Raw genomic sequence first — 21,683 nt, 5'->3', positions numbered from 1 at the left:
GCGCACACAATTCACAAACACAGAAAATAATTTTTTTTTTGGTTTGGACTGGAGTGTACTTTCGGGGGTTACAGCACCCTTAACGGTCAAGCCAGCTGGCCCTTTACTTATGACACAGGCGCACGCTTGGCACTACTTTGTTGATGCACGTGCGGCTACTGCGCACACAATTCACAAACACAGAAAATAATTTTTTTTTTGGTTTGGACTGGAGTGTACTTTCGGGGGTTACAGCACCCTTAACGGTCAAGCCAGCCGGCCCTTTACTTATGACACAGGCGCACGCTTGGCACTACTTTGTTGATGCACGTGCGGCTACTGCGCACACAATTCACAAACACAGAAAATAATTTTTTTTTGGTTTGGACTGGAGTGTACTTTCGGGGGTTACAGCACCCTTAACGGTCAAGCCAGCCGGCCCTTTACTTATGACACAGGCGCACGCTTGGCACTACTTTGTTGATGCACGTGCGGCTACTGCGCACACAATTCACAAACACAGAAAATAATTTTTTTTTTGGTTTGGACTGGAGTGTACTTTCGGGGGTTACAGCACCCTTAACGGTCAAGCCAGCCGGCCCTTTACTTATGACACAGGTGCACGCTTGGCACTACTTTGTTGATGCACGTGCGGCTACTGCGCACACAATTCACAAACACAGAAAATAATTTTTTTTTTGGTTTGGACTGGAGTGTACTTTCGGGGGTTACAGCACCCTTAACGGTCAAGCCAGTCGGCCCTTTACTTATGACACAGGCGCACGCTTGGCACTACTTTGTTGATGCACGTGCGGCTACTGCGCACACAATTCACAAACACAGAAAATAATTTTTTTTTTGGTTTGGACTGGAGTGTACTTTCGGGGGTTACAGCACCCTTAACGGTCAAGCCAGCCGGCCCTTTACTTATGACACAGGCGCACGCTTGGCACTACTTTGTTGATGCACGTGCGGCTACTGCGCACACAATTCACAAACACAGAAAATAATTTTTTTTTTGGTTTGGACTGGAGTGTACTTTCGGGGGTTACAGCACCCTTAACGGTCAAGCCAGCCGGCCCTTTACTTATGACACAGGCGCACGCTTGGCACTACTTTGTTGATGCACGTGCGGCTACTGCGCACACAATTCACAAACACAGAAAATAATTTTTTTTTGGTTTGGACTGGAGTGTACTTTCGGGGGTTACAGCACCCTTTAACGGTCAAGCCAGCCGGCCCTTTACTTATGACACAGGCGCACGCTTGGCACTACTTTGTTGATGCACGTGCGGCTACTGCGCACACAATTCACAAACACAGAAAATAATTTTTTTTTTGGTTTGGACTGGAGTGTACTTTGGGGGTTACAGCACCCTTTAACGGTCAAGCCAGCCGGCCCTTTACTTATGACACAGGCGCACGCTTGGCACTACTTTGTTGATGCACGTGCGGCTACTGCGCACACAATTCACAAACACAGAAAATAATTTTTTTTTTGGTTTGGACTGGAGTGTACTTTCGGGGGTTACAGCACCCTTAACGGTCAAGCCAGCTGGCCCTTTACTTATGACACAGGCGCACGCTTGGCACTACTTTGTTGATGCACGTGCGGCTACTGCGCACACAATTCACAAACACAGAAAATAATTTTTTTTTTGGTTTGGACTGGAGTGTACTTTCGGGGGTTACAGCACCCTTAACGGTCAAGCCAGCCGGCCCTTTACTTATGACACAGGCGCACGCTTGGCACTACTTTGTTGATGCACGTGCGGCTACTGCGCACACAATTCACAAACACAGAAAATAATTTTTTTTTGGTTTGGACTGGAGTGTACTTTCGGGGGTTACAGCACCCTTAACGGTCAAGCCAGCCGGCCCTTTACTTATGACACAGGCGCACGCTTGGCACTACTTTGTTGATGCACGTGCGGCTACTGCGCACACAATTCACAAACACAGAAAATAATTTTTTTTTTGGTTTGGACTGGAGTGTACTTTCGGGGGTTACAGCACCCTTAACGGTCAAGCCAGCCGGCCCTTTACTTATGACACAGGTGCACGCTTGGCACTACTTTGTTGATGCACGTGCGGCTACTGCGCACACAATTCACAAACACAGAAAATAATTTTTTTTTGGTTTGGACTGGAGTGTACTTTCGGGGGTTACAGCACCCTTAACGGTCAAGCCAGTCGGCCCTTTACTTATGACACAGGCGCACGCTTGGCACTACTTTGTTGATGCACGTGCGGCTACTGCGCACACAATTCACAAACACAGAAAATAATTTTTTTTTTGGTTTGGACTGGAGTGTACTTTCGGGGGTTACAGCACCCTTAACGGTCAAGCCAGCCGGCCCTTTACTTATGACACAGGCGCACGCTTGGCACTACTTTGTTGATGCACGTGCGGCTACTGCGCACACAATTCACAAACACAGAAAATAATTTTTTTTTGGTTTGGACTGGAGTGTACTTTCGGGGGTTACAGCACCCTTTAACGGTCAAGCCAGCCGGCCCTTTACTTATGACACAGGCGCACGCTTGGCACTACTTTGTTGATGCACGTGCGGCTACTGCGCACACAATTCACAAACACAGAAAATATATTATTTTTTTAGCACTTGGGGGGAGCACCCCTGATGGACAGAGCACCCCCTGGACAACACTACAGCACTCCTTTAGGACTGGGACACTGCACAGGACTTTGGAGTGGACACAGCCCCTATGGAGAACTGACTGCACAACACAGTCCAGCCAGCCCCTATGGACTTTGAAGTAGTGGACACAGCCCCTATTAACAACAGCAGCACAGCACAACACAGCCAGCCCCTATGGACTTTGAAGTAGTGGACAACAGCAGCACTACACTACACTACACTACACTACACAGCCCTAACTCCCACCCTCCCTCTTCACTGTCCACAGCCGAGTGAGAAAATGGCGCCGACGCGGGTACCTTATATAGGATCCAAAACCCGCGAGACTCGGAAGGCGGGATGATGACGTTTTGCCTCGATTTCAGATCCGAGTCAGGCGGGAAAAGTCGAGCCTGACTCGGATCGGACTCGGATCGGGGGGGCTCGGGGGGGTTCGGATTTCAGAAATCCGAACCCGCTCACCCCTAATATATACATATACATCCTGCTCTAAAAACCCCAACATTGTATATATATATATATATGAACATTCCTGTTTCCTAAGCAACACATTCACTCATTCAATCATACTGATGTCAGTTTTGTGAATGGTATGAAGCACAGATAACCCAATATACTCCATGTTGTATCTGTAGAATGGGTGTCTTTGTCTGCTTGAATCTTCTCAGACATCCCATAATATCAAGAAATCATTAAGTCTGTGTCACAATTTCAGGAAAGTCTCTTATCTTGTATCACTCTGCTTGAGACAACTTCACTCCTGAATGACAGTGTTTTGTAGCTGTTCAGTACAACACTCGTCCTCCATCTTCTTGGTGGCAAACAATTAATTCAAATTGCCAGACTTGTGCAGTCATTTCACAGTATATGAGGCCTTTATCAGCAGCAAGCAAGGTAGGCCACAGTTCCAGCTGTTGGCAAATGTAACAGGTTTTTGCAAAGTCTCTGACCATGGCTTGGATGTAAGGAATCCCTTTGATTTGAGCTTGCTTGAATGCAGCGTCAGCCCCGTCATGGCTTAACAGTTCTAGCACCATCAGTGTTGTCTTTGCGGTGAATTGCACACCATGTTCTGTGCTCAGTTCACTTGTGCACACACCATTTAAGCTGTAGGTGTGTGTATCAGCATGTCCCATGTCGATCTTCCAGCTTTGGACAGCAGCAGTCCATATAGACTTTGTATCACATGTCCATTTCTCAGTGTGAAGACTTACAGGGCATCCAGTCTTGTCAGTGACTTGGAAAACAGTCATAGATGCAACAAGTTCGCTAGCCCCTTCTGTCTTTCGGCTGTCAGCTTGTAAAGATAGCTGCTTTGATTCAGCAAAAATCCACAACAGTCCTGTGTGGGTGCAGTTAGCACCATAGTCCATGAACCAATAATGCTCTCTGTCTTGGAAATCTTCCCACCACCGTGGAGCTGCGATCATTAAGAAATCCAGTATGGATAATTCAAACATTGGTTTAAATTTCACTCGGCCAGCAAGTAGTGCTTTCATCTCATCAATCAGCATCAGAGTTTCTGCCATTGTCATTAGCAACTGTGTGTCTTTCAGCTGCTTCAAAACCTTTGGCTGGTAAGGCTTTGTAAGGAAATACACTGGGATGCGAATTTCATTACCAAACACAAAATCTGCAACTTTGTCACAAAACAAACCCACAATCAGTGTGTCTGTACTGCATGTAAGCCCCTTGTCGTTAGTCAGTGTGTACCCACCAACCCCTCCTTCACAATGAGCAAGTAAACCATGAACATCATTTGCAATGGATGTTTCATCAGAAAACACATCTTGTTCACTTTTTGCATTGTTAAACTCAACAATGACACGTTGATCATGCCATGTAAAAGTAATGTCACAGGGGGAGTCTTCAGTCTCAGGGGCATGGTCATTTACTGAAATCTCTTCTATCTTCCACCCCTTGCATTTTGTCTCATTGGGCAAGGCAAAAGGCATCATCACCACCCCTTCACTTAGCAACACCCCTTTGAATGGCCATGAACATACATCCTGTTCTGCATTCATATCACAATGGTTGGCAAGCTGGACAGTTCTGGACAATTCAGACATATCATCATTAACCTTAAGAGTATCACTAACCAATGGCATGTTATCAGAAACCTCATCTGCATTCAATTTTGACTCTGATTTCTGGACATATTCTTTGCATTCATGGGTTTCGTTCACATGTTGTCAAATCATCAGACATTTCCATCACACAACTCCTCTGATCAAACAAATTTACTGTAGTGTGAATACATTGCTTAATTTCTGTTTCAAGTTCTTTCTGACACACTTCTCTGTGTATCTCAAACTCACTAATTTCTACACTTTCTGTGTGTAATAAATCAGCACTTATTTCTGCGCTAGCTGACATCTTAGCTCTCGCTTGTGGGGATTCACTCCCCCTCACTATGGAATTTCTGGGACAATGTGAATTCAGGTTTACTCTCTCTGTCTGTGAGACAGGCTTTCTTATCACTGCATTCTTCTCAACAGATTTTACACTTCTTTCAACATATATTGGTCTATGCAAAATGTCACTATTTTTACACTTATCAATACCAGGCAATGAAAAACGAACATTATGCTTTTTCTGGAAATCAGCCAGCTGAAATCCCAATTCATTTTTCAACATATTTGCAAATTTCTTAAAAATCTTAAAATGCATTATTCTTGTTTGTTTCAATAACACAAACACAAAGACAGTAAACAGACAACATACATATATACTGTGACGTACAGTATACACTCTGTGACTGATCAGGTCACACCTCCCTCATTCACTTATGAGACAGAGGATTTTTTACATGGGTTTGCACAACCCTGCATTTGCACAACACTATGTTTGCACAGCAATGCTAAAACAATCGACTACACATTCCAAGCAGATTTATGACTATTAACTCTCTGCATCCCACTTCTGACACCACTTTAATGTTCCCGGTGGAACGAGATAAGGTTCTTGGATACAGAAGGTTAATTAAGCCACACAAACCAGTATAGCTTCTTTGTTCTTCGTTTATATAGTATCCTATTTGTCATACCCATCTAACTCTACTAATATGGGCATAACCCTACTTCAAACTACTTTATTGGTTAACTACTGATAAGGACTTCTAAAACTTAACGCAAGCGTACATCGCAGTAGGCAACGCCTAAAGGATTTATGGCCTGTCTGCTTCCACATTCCTGTACCATTTCATGCCTGATACACTTCATGTCTGATACACACATAAGAACCATGAATAGAAATGGCTGTCAGTAGCCATTTTGCTATCCCAATACACACGCCAAGATATCAAAGCAGTGGGTTCAGGACAACTCTGTGAATGTCCTTGAGTGGCCCAGCCAGAGCCCAGACTTGAATCCGATTGAACATCTCTGGAGAGATCTGAAAATGGCTGTGCACCGACGCTTCCCATCCAACCTGATGGAGCTTGAGAGGTGCTGCAAAGAGGAAAGGGCAAAGCTGCCCAAAGATAGGTGTGCCAAGCTTGTGGCTTCATATTCAAACAGACTTGAGGCTGTAATTGCTACCAAAGGTGCATCAACAAAGTATTGAGCAAAGGCTATGAATACTTATGTACATGTGATTTCTTAGTGGGGTTTTTTTAATTAAATTAGCAAAAATCTCAAAAAAACTTTTTACACATTGTCATTATGCAGTATTGTGTGTAGAATTTTGAGGACAAAAATTAATTTATTCCATAAAAAAATGTGGAAAAAGTGAAGCGTTGTGAATATTTTCCGGATGCACTGTATATAAAAGGCTAACGCTACTCCTCACTTCTATGGGGGAAATTCAGGTGTGCTGTGCGCCAGCGGCCACTAGATGGTGCCTGATGGAACAATTAAATTGCTGCTCCGTGTAAGTGCATACAGTGGCCGGCGCTGACATTTCTACTCGCAGCCCCCTGAGCTGGCATGCGGAAATGACCGAAATGTGACCCATTTGATTGCTCAAACGGGACTTTTTGTAGGCGCGACCATGTCCCATTATTTTGACGGGCTGCTAACTAGTCTTATGGAATGTACTAACTAGATAAATGATGGCTAATATCTGATTGGTTGCCATGGGAAACACCTCCACATATCCTCTTAAGAAGGTTTGATAGATCTCAAGTTTTCTTTTCTTCCAACATATTAAATTTACCTGTAAATATATTTCTGACTTTGAGAACTGTACTATACATTTTAATTAACATTGCTTGATACAGTACAACAGGAAAGGGCTTTGCCAAGCGGAACGAGAGTTAGAGGCTGTACTCTACAGAGATGCCACTGCTAGATTTCAGGAGAAATACATTTTGGCACTATCCCAAGCTGTTCTGAGACCAGATACATTCTGCAGCATTACCTTTCCAGTATGAAGCCCTGTAGCATGTATGCTTTTCATCTGGTAACGCTGTCACATCAGTAGCAAAGCTATTATCATTTCATTATCAATTCCTACTTCCAGCCTTAGATCCAAACGATTTACTTCACTGAGATTTCCACAAAGTTTTCTTAGGTGATATTAAAATTTAAAAAAAAAAATGTGCTTTGAAGCACAGACACAGTTCCTGTCTGTTCTGCTTGGAGAAAATACTTTTATGGTGCTTTTTTTAAAATATTTTTATATATATATATATTTTATGTATTACTTTTTAAATTCATTTTGAAACAAATATAGGTGGGATGGCACTAGTAACATATATTAAACATGAGATAAACATAATTGCATAAAACAATGCTAATAAACAAAAATATACAATGCTAATAAACAAAAATAAATTAAAATGTGGACATGTATAAGTATGAGATTAACTCTGCATCAATATTATTCACTATCAGGCTGGTACCGCATCCCTATCTGGAGCATTTTACCATCATTGCCATGAGGTGAGCCAGCACATGTGAGTAATTTTATACAGGAGTGCCTACACGCTACCCGGATCACCTTGCCTATTTGATTGACTCTTTTTCATCTACTTGAATATTTATACCTTTCATTATACACAGATTTATATATTTTGGTTATTCTTAACAAGGGTACTCTATTCCCATTCTCTTTCCCACTGGCAGCTCCAGTATAAAGATTTGAACTGTATCTCAATACCATTAATATCTATCACTATGGAGCTCCATATTCCTCCTCCACTGGCAACAGACATTAATTTTTTTCAACACAACTATTTTATTGCAACAATTGTGGCAGTTGATACAACAGTTGATACAACTTGTTATTTGTAGTCACGAATAATATTGATGCAGAGTTAATCTCATACTTATACATGTCCACATTTTAACTTATTTTTGTTTATTAGCATTGTATATTTATACCTATAATAAACGTTTTATGCAATTATATTTATTTTATGTTTAATATGTGTTACTAGCGCCATCCCACCTATATTTGTTGCATTTTCGGGCACTTTTGTGCTAATTGGGAGTGATGGCATACTCCCAGGTGGTGGGCAGCTGTACACAAAATCAATATAGCTACATAGCAGCTGGTTCACACTCCTTCTTGGCACTTGGTATTTTTCTATGCCTTAAATTAGTTTTGGACTGATTTAGGAAGTGAACAAATCCGGGAAAACTAGGGAGTAATATGTATAATGAACATTGGCTTTGGGGGAAACATATGAAGATTGCTGAATATAGCCAGATACTTCTTACTGTATAGTCTCTACTAGAGATGTGCGGGTCTGGATTTCTGAAATTCGAACACACACGAATTTAGGAGCTCCGAGTAGAAACTGATCAAGGTTCGGATACACTTTTGTGACCCGGTTCGGATCTGTTGCTGTTTCAGAACCCAGATTTAAAAACCGAACTCTGGTTTTGGATTCGGACATTTTTACTGTTTTTATAATTTTTATCGATTGCTATTCAAATACAAATCCAAAAAACTTGAGGGTGTGGCATCTGACTAGGGGTGTGGCACCCATGGGGGTGGGTTAGGGCATATAGAGGGGTGAGTTCCACCACCTCTCTAGGACCACTTTAAGCACTGGCTGTACCTGTACTATACATCCAGATGGCAGAAGACTGCTGCTCAGCAGTAACTAGGTTGGAGCAGGTAGTGCCATGACCAGGGTTGTACTACCCCATGGCACCTGTAACTGGCACCCTGCAGCCAGTATCGCTGATCCTTTGGGTGCTCCAGACCTGCAGACTCCACTCAGGGGGCGTAGCCGGCACAAGGGGTGCTAGACAGCCCTGTTATGGTGCTGGGGGAAGGTGGGGCACATACCCTGGTGCCAAATTTTGGGGGAGCCATTTTTATGGTAAAAATATGCAAAAATTCCACTTCTCATTAATGACAATGAAAGTTATCCCACTTCACATTTATGCATAAGTAACTGTAGGAAATTGTTATGTGATGGTGCCCTGTGGGGAAGAAGAACAGCATCACTTGAGAGTTTGTTTGGAAGAGAGAGGTTGGAGGAAGTGAGTAGCTACAAATACATAGTGTTATGTGGGCCTGATTCATCACAGATCGCAATTGCAACAGCATACGCAGATCTACCGATGGCGCACATGCATATGCACAGCAGTGCACGTGCGCAAGCCAGAATTGCAATAGCTCTGCGATCACGCACACTGACAGAAAGCCATCAGAGAGTGAGTGACAAGACGTCAGCATTTGAGGATGGTGACGGGGGAGTGGTAGGAGAACCGCAGGCGTGCCTGTCCATTTAAACTTACATAAATTAGCCACTGCGATTGCCTACACAGCTTGAGTACTCACTGCATGCAACAAAACTAGACTTGCAATTTCCGAGACAGGTCAGACTTGCTGTAATTCTGCGCGAGGGTCCGATATTACTCTATACTACCGTTGTATACGCAGGACTGTGAGGTGTTAGGGATGTGAGAAGTGGTAGTGGGTGTCTCTATGCTGGCTAAGCAGTTGCAAACATTAGCATATTTTCGCAGCAGAACTGCGTGTGCAGAGGCGTAACTATACTTTCTGGTACTCTGTGCCAGAAAGAGCATTGGCACCCTCCTTATTTTTCAAATGGGGACATAAGACCCGAAAAAGAGCCATGGCTTCATGGGGAAGGGCCAGGGAAGAGATAGGGAAGGCCAGGAGATGCTGGGGATAAAAGAAGAGGAAGCTACAAGTGAGAATGATAATAAACAGAAAATTGACAGGTCCAAACAGTGACCCCTGACATGTGGTGCCCTGTGCCATGGCACAGGTCGCACTACCCTAATTACGGCCCTATGCGTGCATAATCGTAGCTGCAAACGCAATAGCGATCCGTAATGAATAAGGCCCTGTGCCAGATAATATGTAGGGATGAACAGTGCCGTAAAAAGATGGCAGTGCGTCCTTTATCAGCCCCGCCCCCTGATTGCATGACACCATGATGTCACACCAAGTGGGAGCTATTCTATTGTTGCTCCTGTCGGGTGCGATCAGCTGCTAGCGCTCAATTTCCCCCTCTGGGGCTGCAGGCTGAAATCGGCGAAAAGTGTCCTGTTTGGGCGCCCAAATGGCACTTTTCGCGATCGCGCCCAGCACTTTGGTCGGGGTTAGCCGTTTTACAACATCAAAACTATGAAAGAACACATATGGAATTATGTTGTAAACAGAAAAGTGTTAAACAAATCAAAATATGTTTTATATTGTAGATTCCTCAAAGTAGCCCCCTTTTGCTTGGATGACAGCTTTGCCCACTCTTGGCATTCTCTCAATCAGCTTCATGAGGTCTCCTGGAATGGTTTTGAATTAAAAGGTGTGCCTTGTCAAGAGTCAACCTGTGGCATTACTTACCTTCTTAATGTGTTTGAGACCATCAGTTGTGTTGTTGTTGAAAATAATTTAAATAAACAAAAACCATTGAATGAGAAGGTGTGTCCAAACTTTTGACTGGTACTATATATATATATATCAATACAGGTTGAGTCTCCCATATCCAAAATGCTTGGGACCAGGGGTATTTTGGATAACGGAATATTCCGTATTTTGGAATAATTGCATATCATAATGAAATATCTTGGGAATGGGACCCCAATATACACACAGAATGCATTTATGTGTTATATACAGCTTATACATACAGCCTGCAGCTCATTTTATACAATATTTTCAATAATTTTGTGGCTCAAGCAAAGTTTGTGTACATACAAGAAATAAATTTATGTTTCATTTACAACCTATACACACAGCCTGAAGGTAATTTTATACCATATTTTTAATAATTTGTGCCTTAGACAAAGTTTGTGTACATTAAGCCATCAAAAATCAAAGGTTTTATTATCTCAGTCATGCTAAAAATATTCCGTATTTCGGAATATTCCTTATTTCGGAATATTTGGATATGGGAGACTCAACCTGTATATATATATATATATATATATATATATATATATATATATATATATAAACATACATATTTATATATATATTTGTTTGTCTGTTTTTTAAACTCCTATCTGGAAATCCTGCATTTGCACCTAGAGGATGTGCAGCTGACAAAGGAGGATGAGTAGTGATTTTGTGTGCGTATGGGCTAATGTATGGTGGAGAGGGGTGTGGGTTGTATTATTGTAATGTGCAGAGATATTGATTTACTGTATAGTGGGAGAGTGTGGGCGTTATTAGTATAACCTGCAGGGAGAAGAGACTTATTGCATAATTTTTTTTTTTTTACCTTATTCTGAAATCTGACATTTGCAAACCCCTTCCTCTAGAAATCCTGCTTTCATCCTACGCAGCATTCTGCATTAGACCTTAGTACATCTGGAAATGAATGCGTCTGAACAGCAGGCATGCCAGCCAGGAGGAGGTAAGAGTTGTTATTTTAATTTTACAAAAGTTAAGTGTGTTAGGGAAGGTAAATGGGTATTGAGGGTAGTAGGGGCAGTAGGTTGTAACTTTGTCTAGGGCGCCAAGAAACCTTGCACTGGCCCTGGGCTGGGGGAAAAGGCAGTAACAGCCCTGGGTATGAATGTTCGGGCAGCATTGAAAGTTTTTGGAAGTGCTGCGCTTTCAGATTGAGTGCTAAGATAAGGTTGCACACCCATGTGATGCCACGATTAGGTCCCCCCCCCCCCCCCCAAATCAAGTCGTATTTTATTTAAGTTCATTTTGTAAACTGTATTGTAGCTAGAGATGTGTGGGCCTGGTTCTCAGAGAACCGACAATAGCCCAATTTAGGTGTTCCGATTTGAACCAAGTCCGGGTTTGGAATCATTTTGGGGCATACTTGCCTAATTTTGAAAACGCAGTTCAGGGAGATTGTCAAAGCAGCACCTATGCGCACGGTGGTAAAGTGGGCGTCTACTGCTACAACTGAAAGCAAGATCTATTTGCTGATGAAAACACTGATGCTTTTCATAAAATGCATGTAGCCATAGGGATCATTATGCCTTATAAGTTATAACCAACACAGAGAAATGATACCAATGATCCAATTTGAATGTATATATCTCAGTTTTTTATTTATATAACAGCTTCATAATGGGTGTAAGGTGCAATCAGAGAGATTGATAGGGGCATATTCAATTGTGTGCGAGAATAGCAAAAAACCCGCACCTGCGAGGTTTTTCCTGCAGGTGCGGGTTTTTTGCTATTCTATTAGGTGCATGGTTTTTTCTCACGCACCTCCTGAGCAAGCGTGATTTTTCCTAAAATCGATGATTTAAGGAAAAATCACCGGGACTTGCTCTGACACCCCCGCGGCACCCCCCTGAGGACTAATTAAGCAATTGGAAGTATCCAATTAGCTTAATTAGTCCTTAATTACTCACCTTCCTCAGCGCTGTCTTCTGCATCTTCTTCTGCATCCAGCGTCGGGAGCCGGCTCTTCTGCTGCAGGGTGAGTATGTCAGTGTGTGTGTTGTATGTAACTGTGTATGAGTGAGTGAGTGTGTGTGCATGAGTGTGTGTGTGTGTATGTGTGTGACCCCCGGTGCGGTGTGTGTGGCCACCCTGGAATGGGCGCTGGGAGAACTACATCTCCCAGCAGCCCTTGCTCCTCCCATCAGCCCCCAGGACTCCCAGCAGCCCCTTCACCAGTAAGAAGAGAGATGGGAAGCCACTGGGAGCCACAGAGACCTAGGCAGGTAAGTAAATTTTATTTTTTTTGTATTTTACACGGCGCAGGGTTTTCAGTGATGAAAACCCCGCGTCCACTGTTTTTTTAATTGGAGTACCGAGTCGAACCGAGTCCTGGTTCGGATCTTCCTGCGGTTCCCAACTCGGATTTTCAAAAAAAACTCGGTTATGGATTGCATGCTAACAGGTCAAAATGATGTCATTTTAGCTGCTTTTTTATTTTTATTCTTTTTAAAATACAGATCCAAAACCAAAATACGTTAGGATGGTTTTTGCAAAACAAAAACAAAAACCTGAAGATGATTCCGGATCCAAAACCTAAACATGGGGGTCGACGCACATCTCTAATTGTAAGGCGTAACTGTTTTGAGCACCAATATAAGAAGTCAGTCTGAGTTGTAAAAAACAGTTTTCAAGGGGTGCCATCTTTTTATTTGACCTGGGCGCATCAAAACTCGTTATACTACTACTGCTGCTGTATATGTATGTTTGTACCAGATGACAAAGGCACTAACAAGCAGGGTCGCAGAGGGATGGCGGGTGTTGGGGGAGAAAACTCAGCACTACCGTTCATTCTGTATGATCCTCATGTTGAAGATTAGATTTCTAGGTAACACATTTCTTTCATGCCACTCTCACTTTAATCTCCAGTCAGTGTTACTGCTCCTGTATCAGTTCTCTGAGCTGGTCATTCTTTGTCGGGAGGCTTGCCATCTAGCACATTCTACAAAGCTGTGTTTGTGTTGAAGTGAACCTTCGCATCTTTGCGTATCTCCATGTGATTAGGGGTTTATTTATCAAGCAGTGAAAAACTTAGTGAAGTGGACCAATGGAGAAGTTGCCCATGGCAACCAATCAGCTTCTACCTTTTTTTTTATAGACTGTACTTAATAAATGTTACTTCAAAGCTTATTGGTTGCCATGGGCAACTTCTCCACTGGTCCGCTTCACTAAATTATTCACTGCTTGATATATAAATCCAGAGTTGTGCTTTAAGGGCAAATGTAAAGCACTTTGAGTCCTTTTAGGAGTAAAGCACTATATAAATAACATTATTGTTATTATTACTATTATTATCTGACATGTGTTACGGGTGAGGGAATCGCACTGATCTTCCCCTCCCCATAAAGAAGGTGTAAGTGCTGGTGCAAATGATGATGGCTTTCTTATTGCTACCTCTTTGAGATTGTTTGGTAGGAAGTCATAGACGGAGACAGGGGCGGATTGGGAATTGAAACTGGAAAAAACTGTGCGCGCCAAAGGCGTGCGTGAAAAAAGTGGGTGTGGCCTCGTGGAAAGGCCATATGCATCAGTAATATGGTTTCATTACAATAGTTATCTTACTTAAGATTACTGTGCCCCAGTGTTTTCTTCTAATAGTATCAGCGTTCCTACCATCCTATATGTGTGTCTCCAGCACCACCGCCTCGGTGTGTCTCCAACCTATCCCCTCTCGTGTGTTTCTTCAGCGCTATCTCCCTGCGCCTCTCCAGTGCCACCCCCAATTTTCTCCGGCACCATCCACCCACAGTGCCATTCTCCTGCGTCTCCCGAGCGCCATCATCCTGCCTCAGTGGCGTCCTCCTGCCCTAGCACAGAATAGCCCTTCTTTCTCACACACAGATCATCTCCCCTTAGCACAGAATACCCCCCCTCCCCACAGGCAGATCAAACCCCCCCCGTCCCCACAGACAGTTCATCATTTCCCTCACCCTTAGTATAGCAGACCCCCCTCCCCCAGACAGATCATCTCCCCCACCCCTAATGTAGCAGACCCCTCCCCAGACAGATCATCATCTCCCCTGCCCTTAGAAAAGCAGACCCCCCCCTCCCCCAGACAGATCATCATCTCCCCCATATACTCCGCAAAGACTCAGTGACAGCACTCCTCAGATCCGGAATAGTGACAGCCAGGCAGGAGAAGACTCGATCATAGTGTTTCAGCAAGCCCATCCCAGTAGCAGTCTGCACCGCTGCTGAAGTCAAGAAGATGGCGCCTGCCTGGATGGATCCAAGCGCCCTACTGTCCTCACTGCACATGTCAGAAATCAAATCTCTGACTTTGCGCAAAGGAGGACAGGGGGGGCCAGATGCGGAGATTGTTAACAGGGTGTTAATAATCTCTGCCGCACTACCGGACTGTAGACGGAGACGCCGCATCACATGACATGATGAAGAGTGAGTCACTGTTTGTCTATCGCGCTGGTACTGCCGTGCCTGCCTACTCGGCTGCACAGCCTGCACTACAGTGCTGACAGGCAGCAGCACGCAAGAATGTGGGCGGGACTTTTGGCAATTGGGCCTGTGTGTACGGGGGGCGACCGCCCTTATCGCCCCCCTGGATCAGCCGGTGCTGACGCTGCTGTCACCTGCAGCTCCATTGCCCTGGTCCCTGCTATAGCTAGCCAGATTGTCTCCTCTCCGCCATTTCCCCAGGCTGTGAAATTAAACTTCACAGCCTGGGGAGGTAAGAGTGGAGAGGAGATGATCGGGCAAACAGACTGCCTGTGCAGCCCCCCACCTAAGCCCGCAGCTTACCTCCCTCGATGTCCCGCCGACGGCCGCGGGCCAGGCCACCTTCCTCTTTTGAGTCCTACATGGCGTGTGACGCCGACAGCATGTTGGGCAGGCTCTAAATAGGCTGCCGCTGGCCTCTCATCTTGCGAGAGAGAGGCTGAGGCAGGGGCCAGACAGAGCTGACAGGCAGCTGGCTCGGGTGCCTGTGAAAGTCTGTACAGGAGCCGGCGGGTGATGTAAATAAGGGGGCGGGGCCTCACAGAAAAGCGGCCCCACAACCATTCGACCCACCGGGATACTTCCCGCAAAAAATACCAACCAGTCTGCCCCTGGATGGAGATTAGTTTGGTACAGACAGAAGGGCTGATTCTGAGTCAGCAGATCTCTGCACAGGATTGCATACTGCGAGCATTTGGATATAGCAATTACACATTTTTGCGTAAGTCCATCCAATTCTGATTCTCAGGGCTTGGCTGAATCTGCCTTTTCATAACATTGGACGTTTCAGAGAGAAAACTGGTCAGAGACAATGCGATCGTGCGAAACCACCCTGACTTAATGGAGTGTCATGAGTGTGTATTTAAAGCTCTGTGTGGATCGGAGCTGTGCGTAAAGGGAAGGGAAGCCTGTTTCTGATGGATCTCTTTAATTAGCATGGGGCTGGTGGAAGTGCGGTTACCAATGATGACAGTTGCAGCAGCCAGAGTAAAATCATTGGGGAGCACGGGTTACCGGACAGTGACATCCCTCCCCATGGTGACACCCGATGCGGGGAGGGATGCTATGTGTACCGCGCCGCCGAAAAGAGGGCATGGCCTCGTTGAAGGGGCATGGTCTCAGGGAAGGGGCGTGGCCTTGCAGCCCAAAGCCCCGGCCCTTGATTATTGCTGGGGTGGTGTGTGGTGCCGGAGATGCGGGCAGTGCCGGCTCCCTCACTGTGACAGGAGCCAAGTCACTGAGGGGGAGCCTGCACCTTGGTATCACCCCTCAGGCGGGTGACACCCGGATGCGATCCGCACCCCCCTTGTGACGCCACTGCACACGGACCCAGACATTAGACTTATCCCTAACCCTAAGAAAAAAAGTGTTGACCATATCTGTGTCCACCTTTTGAATCTGTCAACCTTTTGTACTGTCTACCATTTGTAAGCCCTGTAGTAGCATTCCACAAAACACAGTGACAGGAGGCTGCTGGTAGGAATGGGGTTTGCTGGATTGTCATTGTGTCAGGAATCATAATGAAGTACATGGCAGACATGTGTGTCTCATGATTTTGTGGTATATCAGCTGATATTTAAAGCAGAAGGATTGTAATATACAGTCAGGTGCATAAATATTGGGACAGATTTTTCATATTTTATCCTCTGTTCACCACCACAATGGCTTTGACATGAAACAAACAAGATGTGCTTTAACTGCAGACTGTCAGATTTAATTTGAGGGTAATTACATCCAAATCAGGTGAACGGTGTAGGAATTACAACGGTTTCTATACGTGCCTCACACTTTTTAAGGGGCCAAAAGTAATAGGACTATCAACTCAAAAGCTATTTCATGGACAGGTGTGGGCTATTCCCTCGTTATTTCATTATCAATTAAGCAGGTAAAAGGTTTGGAGTTCATTCTAGGTGTGACATTTGCATTTGGAATCAGTTGCTGTCGACTCTCAATATGAGATTCAAAGAGCTGTCACTATCAGTGAAGCAAGCCATCATTAGGCTGAAAAATCTAAACAAACCCATCAGAGATATAGCAAAAACATTAGGTGTGGCCAAATCAACTGTTTGGAACATTCTTAAAAAGAAAGAACGCACCGGAGAGCTCAGCAACACCAAAAGTCCCGGAAGACCACGGAAAACAACTGAGTTGGATGACAGAAGAATTATTTCCCTGGTGAAGAAAAACCCCTTCACAACACTTGGCCAAATCAAGAACACTCTCCAGGAGGTAGGTGTATATGTGTCAAAGTCAACAATCAAGAGAAGACTTCACAAGAGTGAATATGGAGGGTTCACCACAAGATGTAAACCATTGGTGAGCCACAAAAACAGGAAGACCAGATTAGAGTTTGCCAAATAACATCTAAAAAAGCCATTACAGTTCTGGAACAACATCCTATGGACAGATGAGACAAAGATCAACTTGTACCAGAGTGATGGGAAGAGAAGAGTATGGAGAAGGAAAGGAACTGCTCATGATCCAAAACATATCACCTCATCAGTGAAGCATGGTGGTGGTAGTGTCATGGCGTGGGCATGTATGGCTGCCAATGGAACTGGTTCCCTTGTATTTATTGATGATGTGACTGCTGACAAAGCAGCAGAATGAATTCTGAAGTGTTTCGGGCAATATTATATGCTCATATTCAGTCAAATGCTTTAGAACTCATTGGACGGCGCTTCACAGTGCAGATGGACAATGACCCGAAACATACTGCAAAAGCAACCAAAGAGTTTTTTAAGGCTAAAAAGTGGAATGTTATGCAATGGTCAAGACAATCCCCTGACCTGAATCTGATTGAGCATGCATTTCACTTGATGAAGACAAAACTGAAGGGAAAATGCCCCAAGAACAAGCAGGAACTGAAGACATTTGCAGTAGAGGCCTGGCAGAGCATCACCAGGGATGAAACCCAGTGTCTGGTGATGTCTGTGCGTTCCAGACTTCAGGCTGTAATTGCCTGCAAAGGATTTGCAACAAAGTATTAAAAAGTGAAAGTTAGATTAAGGATTGTTTAGTTTGTCCCATTACTTTTGGCCCCTTAAAAACTGGGAGGCACATATAGAAACCGTTGTAATTCCTACACCGTTCACCTGATTTGGATGTAATTACCCTCAAATTAAATCTGAAAGTCTGCAGTTAAAGCACATCTTGTTTGTTTCATTTCAAAGCCATTGTGGTGGTAAATAGAGGCCAAAATATGAAAATTCTGTCAATGTCCCAATATTTATGCACCTGACTGTATATAAGATGGTTGCAAGATTTAAAATGTTTGATTTTGTGCTGACAGGTTGAGGATATTGCAGGAGTACAGATAGGAAAGACCCTCTTGTGTGTTAATTAGAGGGTAGTGGAGTACTGAGAGGGCAATATGGATAAAGCATTATTCCAGAAGAGTATTAGCTAACATCAGTATCTGTAAGAGCTATAACACTTGCGGGGCATGTGAACTATAGTACACCCACATACCGTATATGCACTCTAGATTACTTGAAAGTCTCATGAGGCACATTTCTAAATTATTAGGGGGAGATTTATCAAATCTTGGAGAGAGATAAAGTGCCAACAAATCAGCTTCAAACTGTCATTTTACCGGCTGTGCTAGAAAACTAACAGTATGATGCTTATTGTTTGCTATGATCAACTTCCTCACTTTATCTCTCTCCAAGACATGATACATCTCCCCTTTAGTCATACTTACCTACTCTCCCTGAAGTTGAAGGAGGCTACAGATTTTTCGGGTACCCCCCTGCTCTCCCGGAAGAGTTTGCAGGTCTCCTACATCCTGCCCACTTCCTAGTGAAGTGGGCAGAATGGGGGAGATAAAAATGGGAATTGTGGGTCTGTGAGAGGGGGCGAGGTAAATTATCCAAAAATGTGTTGTGACACCCCACCAACACCCTGTGTTCCTACCCATGCTGATGTGCCTCTATGAAAATTTAAAATATTAATGTGACTCCTGCCATTGTCTAATATAGGGCATGATTTAACTGGTTTCATTAAGGTTCAGGGACTATTTGCACTGCCCCCTCAGTGGTGGTGGACGTTAGGGGACCAGTGAGTACTGTAGCAGGCTCAAGGATTTGAACTAGAGGAAAAATGGCAGTTGGTGTGTGCAGTTGGTGAGGTAGCTGGACAGGAGAAGGGGCTGCGCTGCCTTGATGCTTACCTGAGGGCTGCGGCCGTACTCCGGGACAAGCAGCGGAGGTCTCCAAGGCGGGGAATATCCGGTGGGACCAAGTTGTATCATCCAGTGAGGTTCCTGAGAACAATCAGCATAAGAGAGGTGTGTCAGATGACCCCTAAGGGAGTGCCTCAAGCGGAGCTGCGGAAATATAGAGAGACTGAGCTTGTAAAGGAGCCGGAGGTTGAGAGCTGATACAGGAGGGGTAAGAAAAGCTGCTGCAACCTCCCAAACAGACACTCAGTGACATTAGCGCTTACTAACTGGAGGCCTACAGTTGTCCACCATTACATATGCACAGCAGTCCCTGCAGAGATCAGCGTGGGGTTTATAGACTGCATCATAATAGTAAAATTAACCCCCTGATGCCGCATATTGGAGGTTAGGTACAACAGTTACCAGCAGTGTTAGGGTGACACTTCCCTGCCAGCACTTGTAATACTATGAACTAAGGTTGCTAAGCAGAGAAGGAACTGACTGTAATACCAACACCATCGCAGCAGGATCATTTACAGAGGATTACAGTGTTCCATTAAATACAGACAAGTACTGTAGCTGGAACAGTTTAAGAACTGTTCTTCATATCCCGGGCAACGAAGGGTGCACCCTATTAACTATTTCAGCGCTGAACTAGCATTGTATAAGAAATGTCAAGTGCAGTAGTGTGAGGAAAACATTTTCCTAAAAGGTGTATAGAAAACTTTGCAATTGTATTCTTGATGTAACCTTGTCCGTTTATCATACTCATGTGAGGTTTTTGTATATATTTTAGAGATGTTAGGGGAATTGCAAAATTAGTCATTTGTTAATTGCCACTAGAGCATACTTACCCATTTATAGTTTGCAGGTTCGAAGTCCAGAGTTCGCTAGTGATCTGCAGGTTCCTGAAAAATAAAATAAACATAAGAAAGGATTCACTATTGCCATCTTTATTGTTATACTATGTTGTCTGATTACATTGTGAATAAACTCATAGTTTAGGGTATCACAGTGTCATTTAGCCAGGTCCCCTTCCCATGGTCCCTCGAAAAATGCCATTCTGCCACAACAAGGGCAGGGCCTAATGGTGTCAGAGCCCAGCCCCCGCCCCTTCCCCCAAAGATGTTAGCTACATCCCCTCTCCAGGCTTCTCCCAGAGAGGGGATGCAAAAAGTACAGGGCCATAACTAGGGTGGTGCGGCCGGTGCCATCGCACAGAACGCTGGATGCTCTGGGGCGGCCCAGCTGCCACCACAATCTGTATTTGCTGGGCGCCCGCTGTGATGTATGTTACGCAGCAGTGTGCCCAGGCAGTGGCAGCACTTCTCTCACTCTTGAGTTCTGCTTGGCACCTGTGACTGTCTCAGCTCCTTTGTCTGGTGAGAGACGGCATGACGTCTCTCCCACAGCAGTGCACCCAGGTAGCGACAGCCCTTCTCTCACTCCAGAGCTCTGCCTGGTGCCTGTGACTGTCCTGGCTCCTGTATGTGCCTCCTTCTCTCAATGCCGCCTCTCCTCATTCTCTTCCTCTCGGTGTGACGTCTCGTCCTCCTCCCTGTGCCTGGTAATGGACCAGTGTGACTGAGGACACAGACCCTGAAGTGAAGGTTCTGGGGACACAAACATTGGGGAGCAGGAACTGGGGACACAGACATGGAGGTGAGGGTGCTGGGAACACAGCCATTAGGGTGCAGGAACTGGGGACACAGACATGGAGGTGAGGGTGATGGTGACACAGACATTAGGGTGCAGGAACTGGGGACATAGACATTCTGGTACTGGGGATACAAATAAGAGGGTGCTGGGGATACAGACATGAGAATTCTGGGGACACAAACAGGGTGCAGGTGCTCAGGATACAGACACGAGGGTGCTGGGGATACAGACATGAGGGAAGTGTTGGTGCTTCAGTGTTGGTAATATTGGGAGATGAGGTCTTCTGGGGTAACAGAGGTCTTTTGGCATACATTACAGGGGAGTTCCGCAAGGCCATGCCCCTCCCCCGGAAAACCACACCCATTAAAGAATGATGAGGGAGGGGGCGCCGATGATCTTTCTGGCACAGGGCAGAAAAATGTCTAGTTACGACTCTGTGCCTTTAGTGTTAAACTGGGAAAACATAAGCAAAGGTAATTTTCAAACAAGTTGCCTACATTAAATTTGCTAAGCCCAAACATACATACAGTAGTGGAATTAATTCTGGACACTTTTAATAAAAAAATGTTTTATTTGATATTTATGCAGAAAATTCATATTCTGCTATACAAAATCAATACTTTAATGTTTTTATTTTAATCTATGATGTTTCTACTTAATATTTTAACATGATTTGTCAGAGAGAGGAAACAGAGAGAAGGGGATGGAGAGATAGAGTGGGAGAAAGAAAAGAGAGAGAGAGAGAAGGTTTTGAAATACACTTACCAGCCACTGTCAGTGGTGAAGATGCAGGCTGTCACCTGTCACAGCAGGCAGCATCCTGACAGGATCCGGGAGCAGGTCCCACACAGCATCCATGCAGGCTCATGTGCTTTGTTCAGCACTCAATTCATCCAGACTGTGGCAGCCTTTACAATCAATCCTCAAAGATA

Source organism: Taudactylus pleione, unplaced genomic scaffold (genome assembly GCF_031769625.1).
Source record: "Taudactylus pleione unplaced genomic scaffold, aTauple2 ptg000043l, whole genome shotgun sequence".
Lineage (NCBI taxonomy): Eukaryota > Metazoa > Chordata > Amphibia > Anura > Myobatrachidae > Taudactylus > Taudactylus pleione.
The sequence above is the reverse complement of the archived record's forward strand: the minus strand, read 5'-3'. Positions refer to the sequence as shown.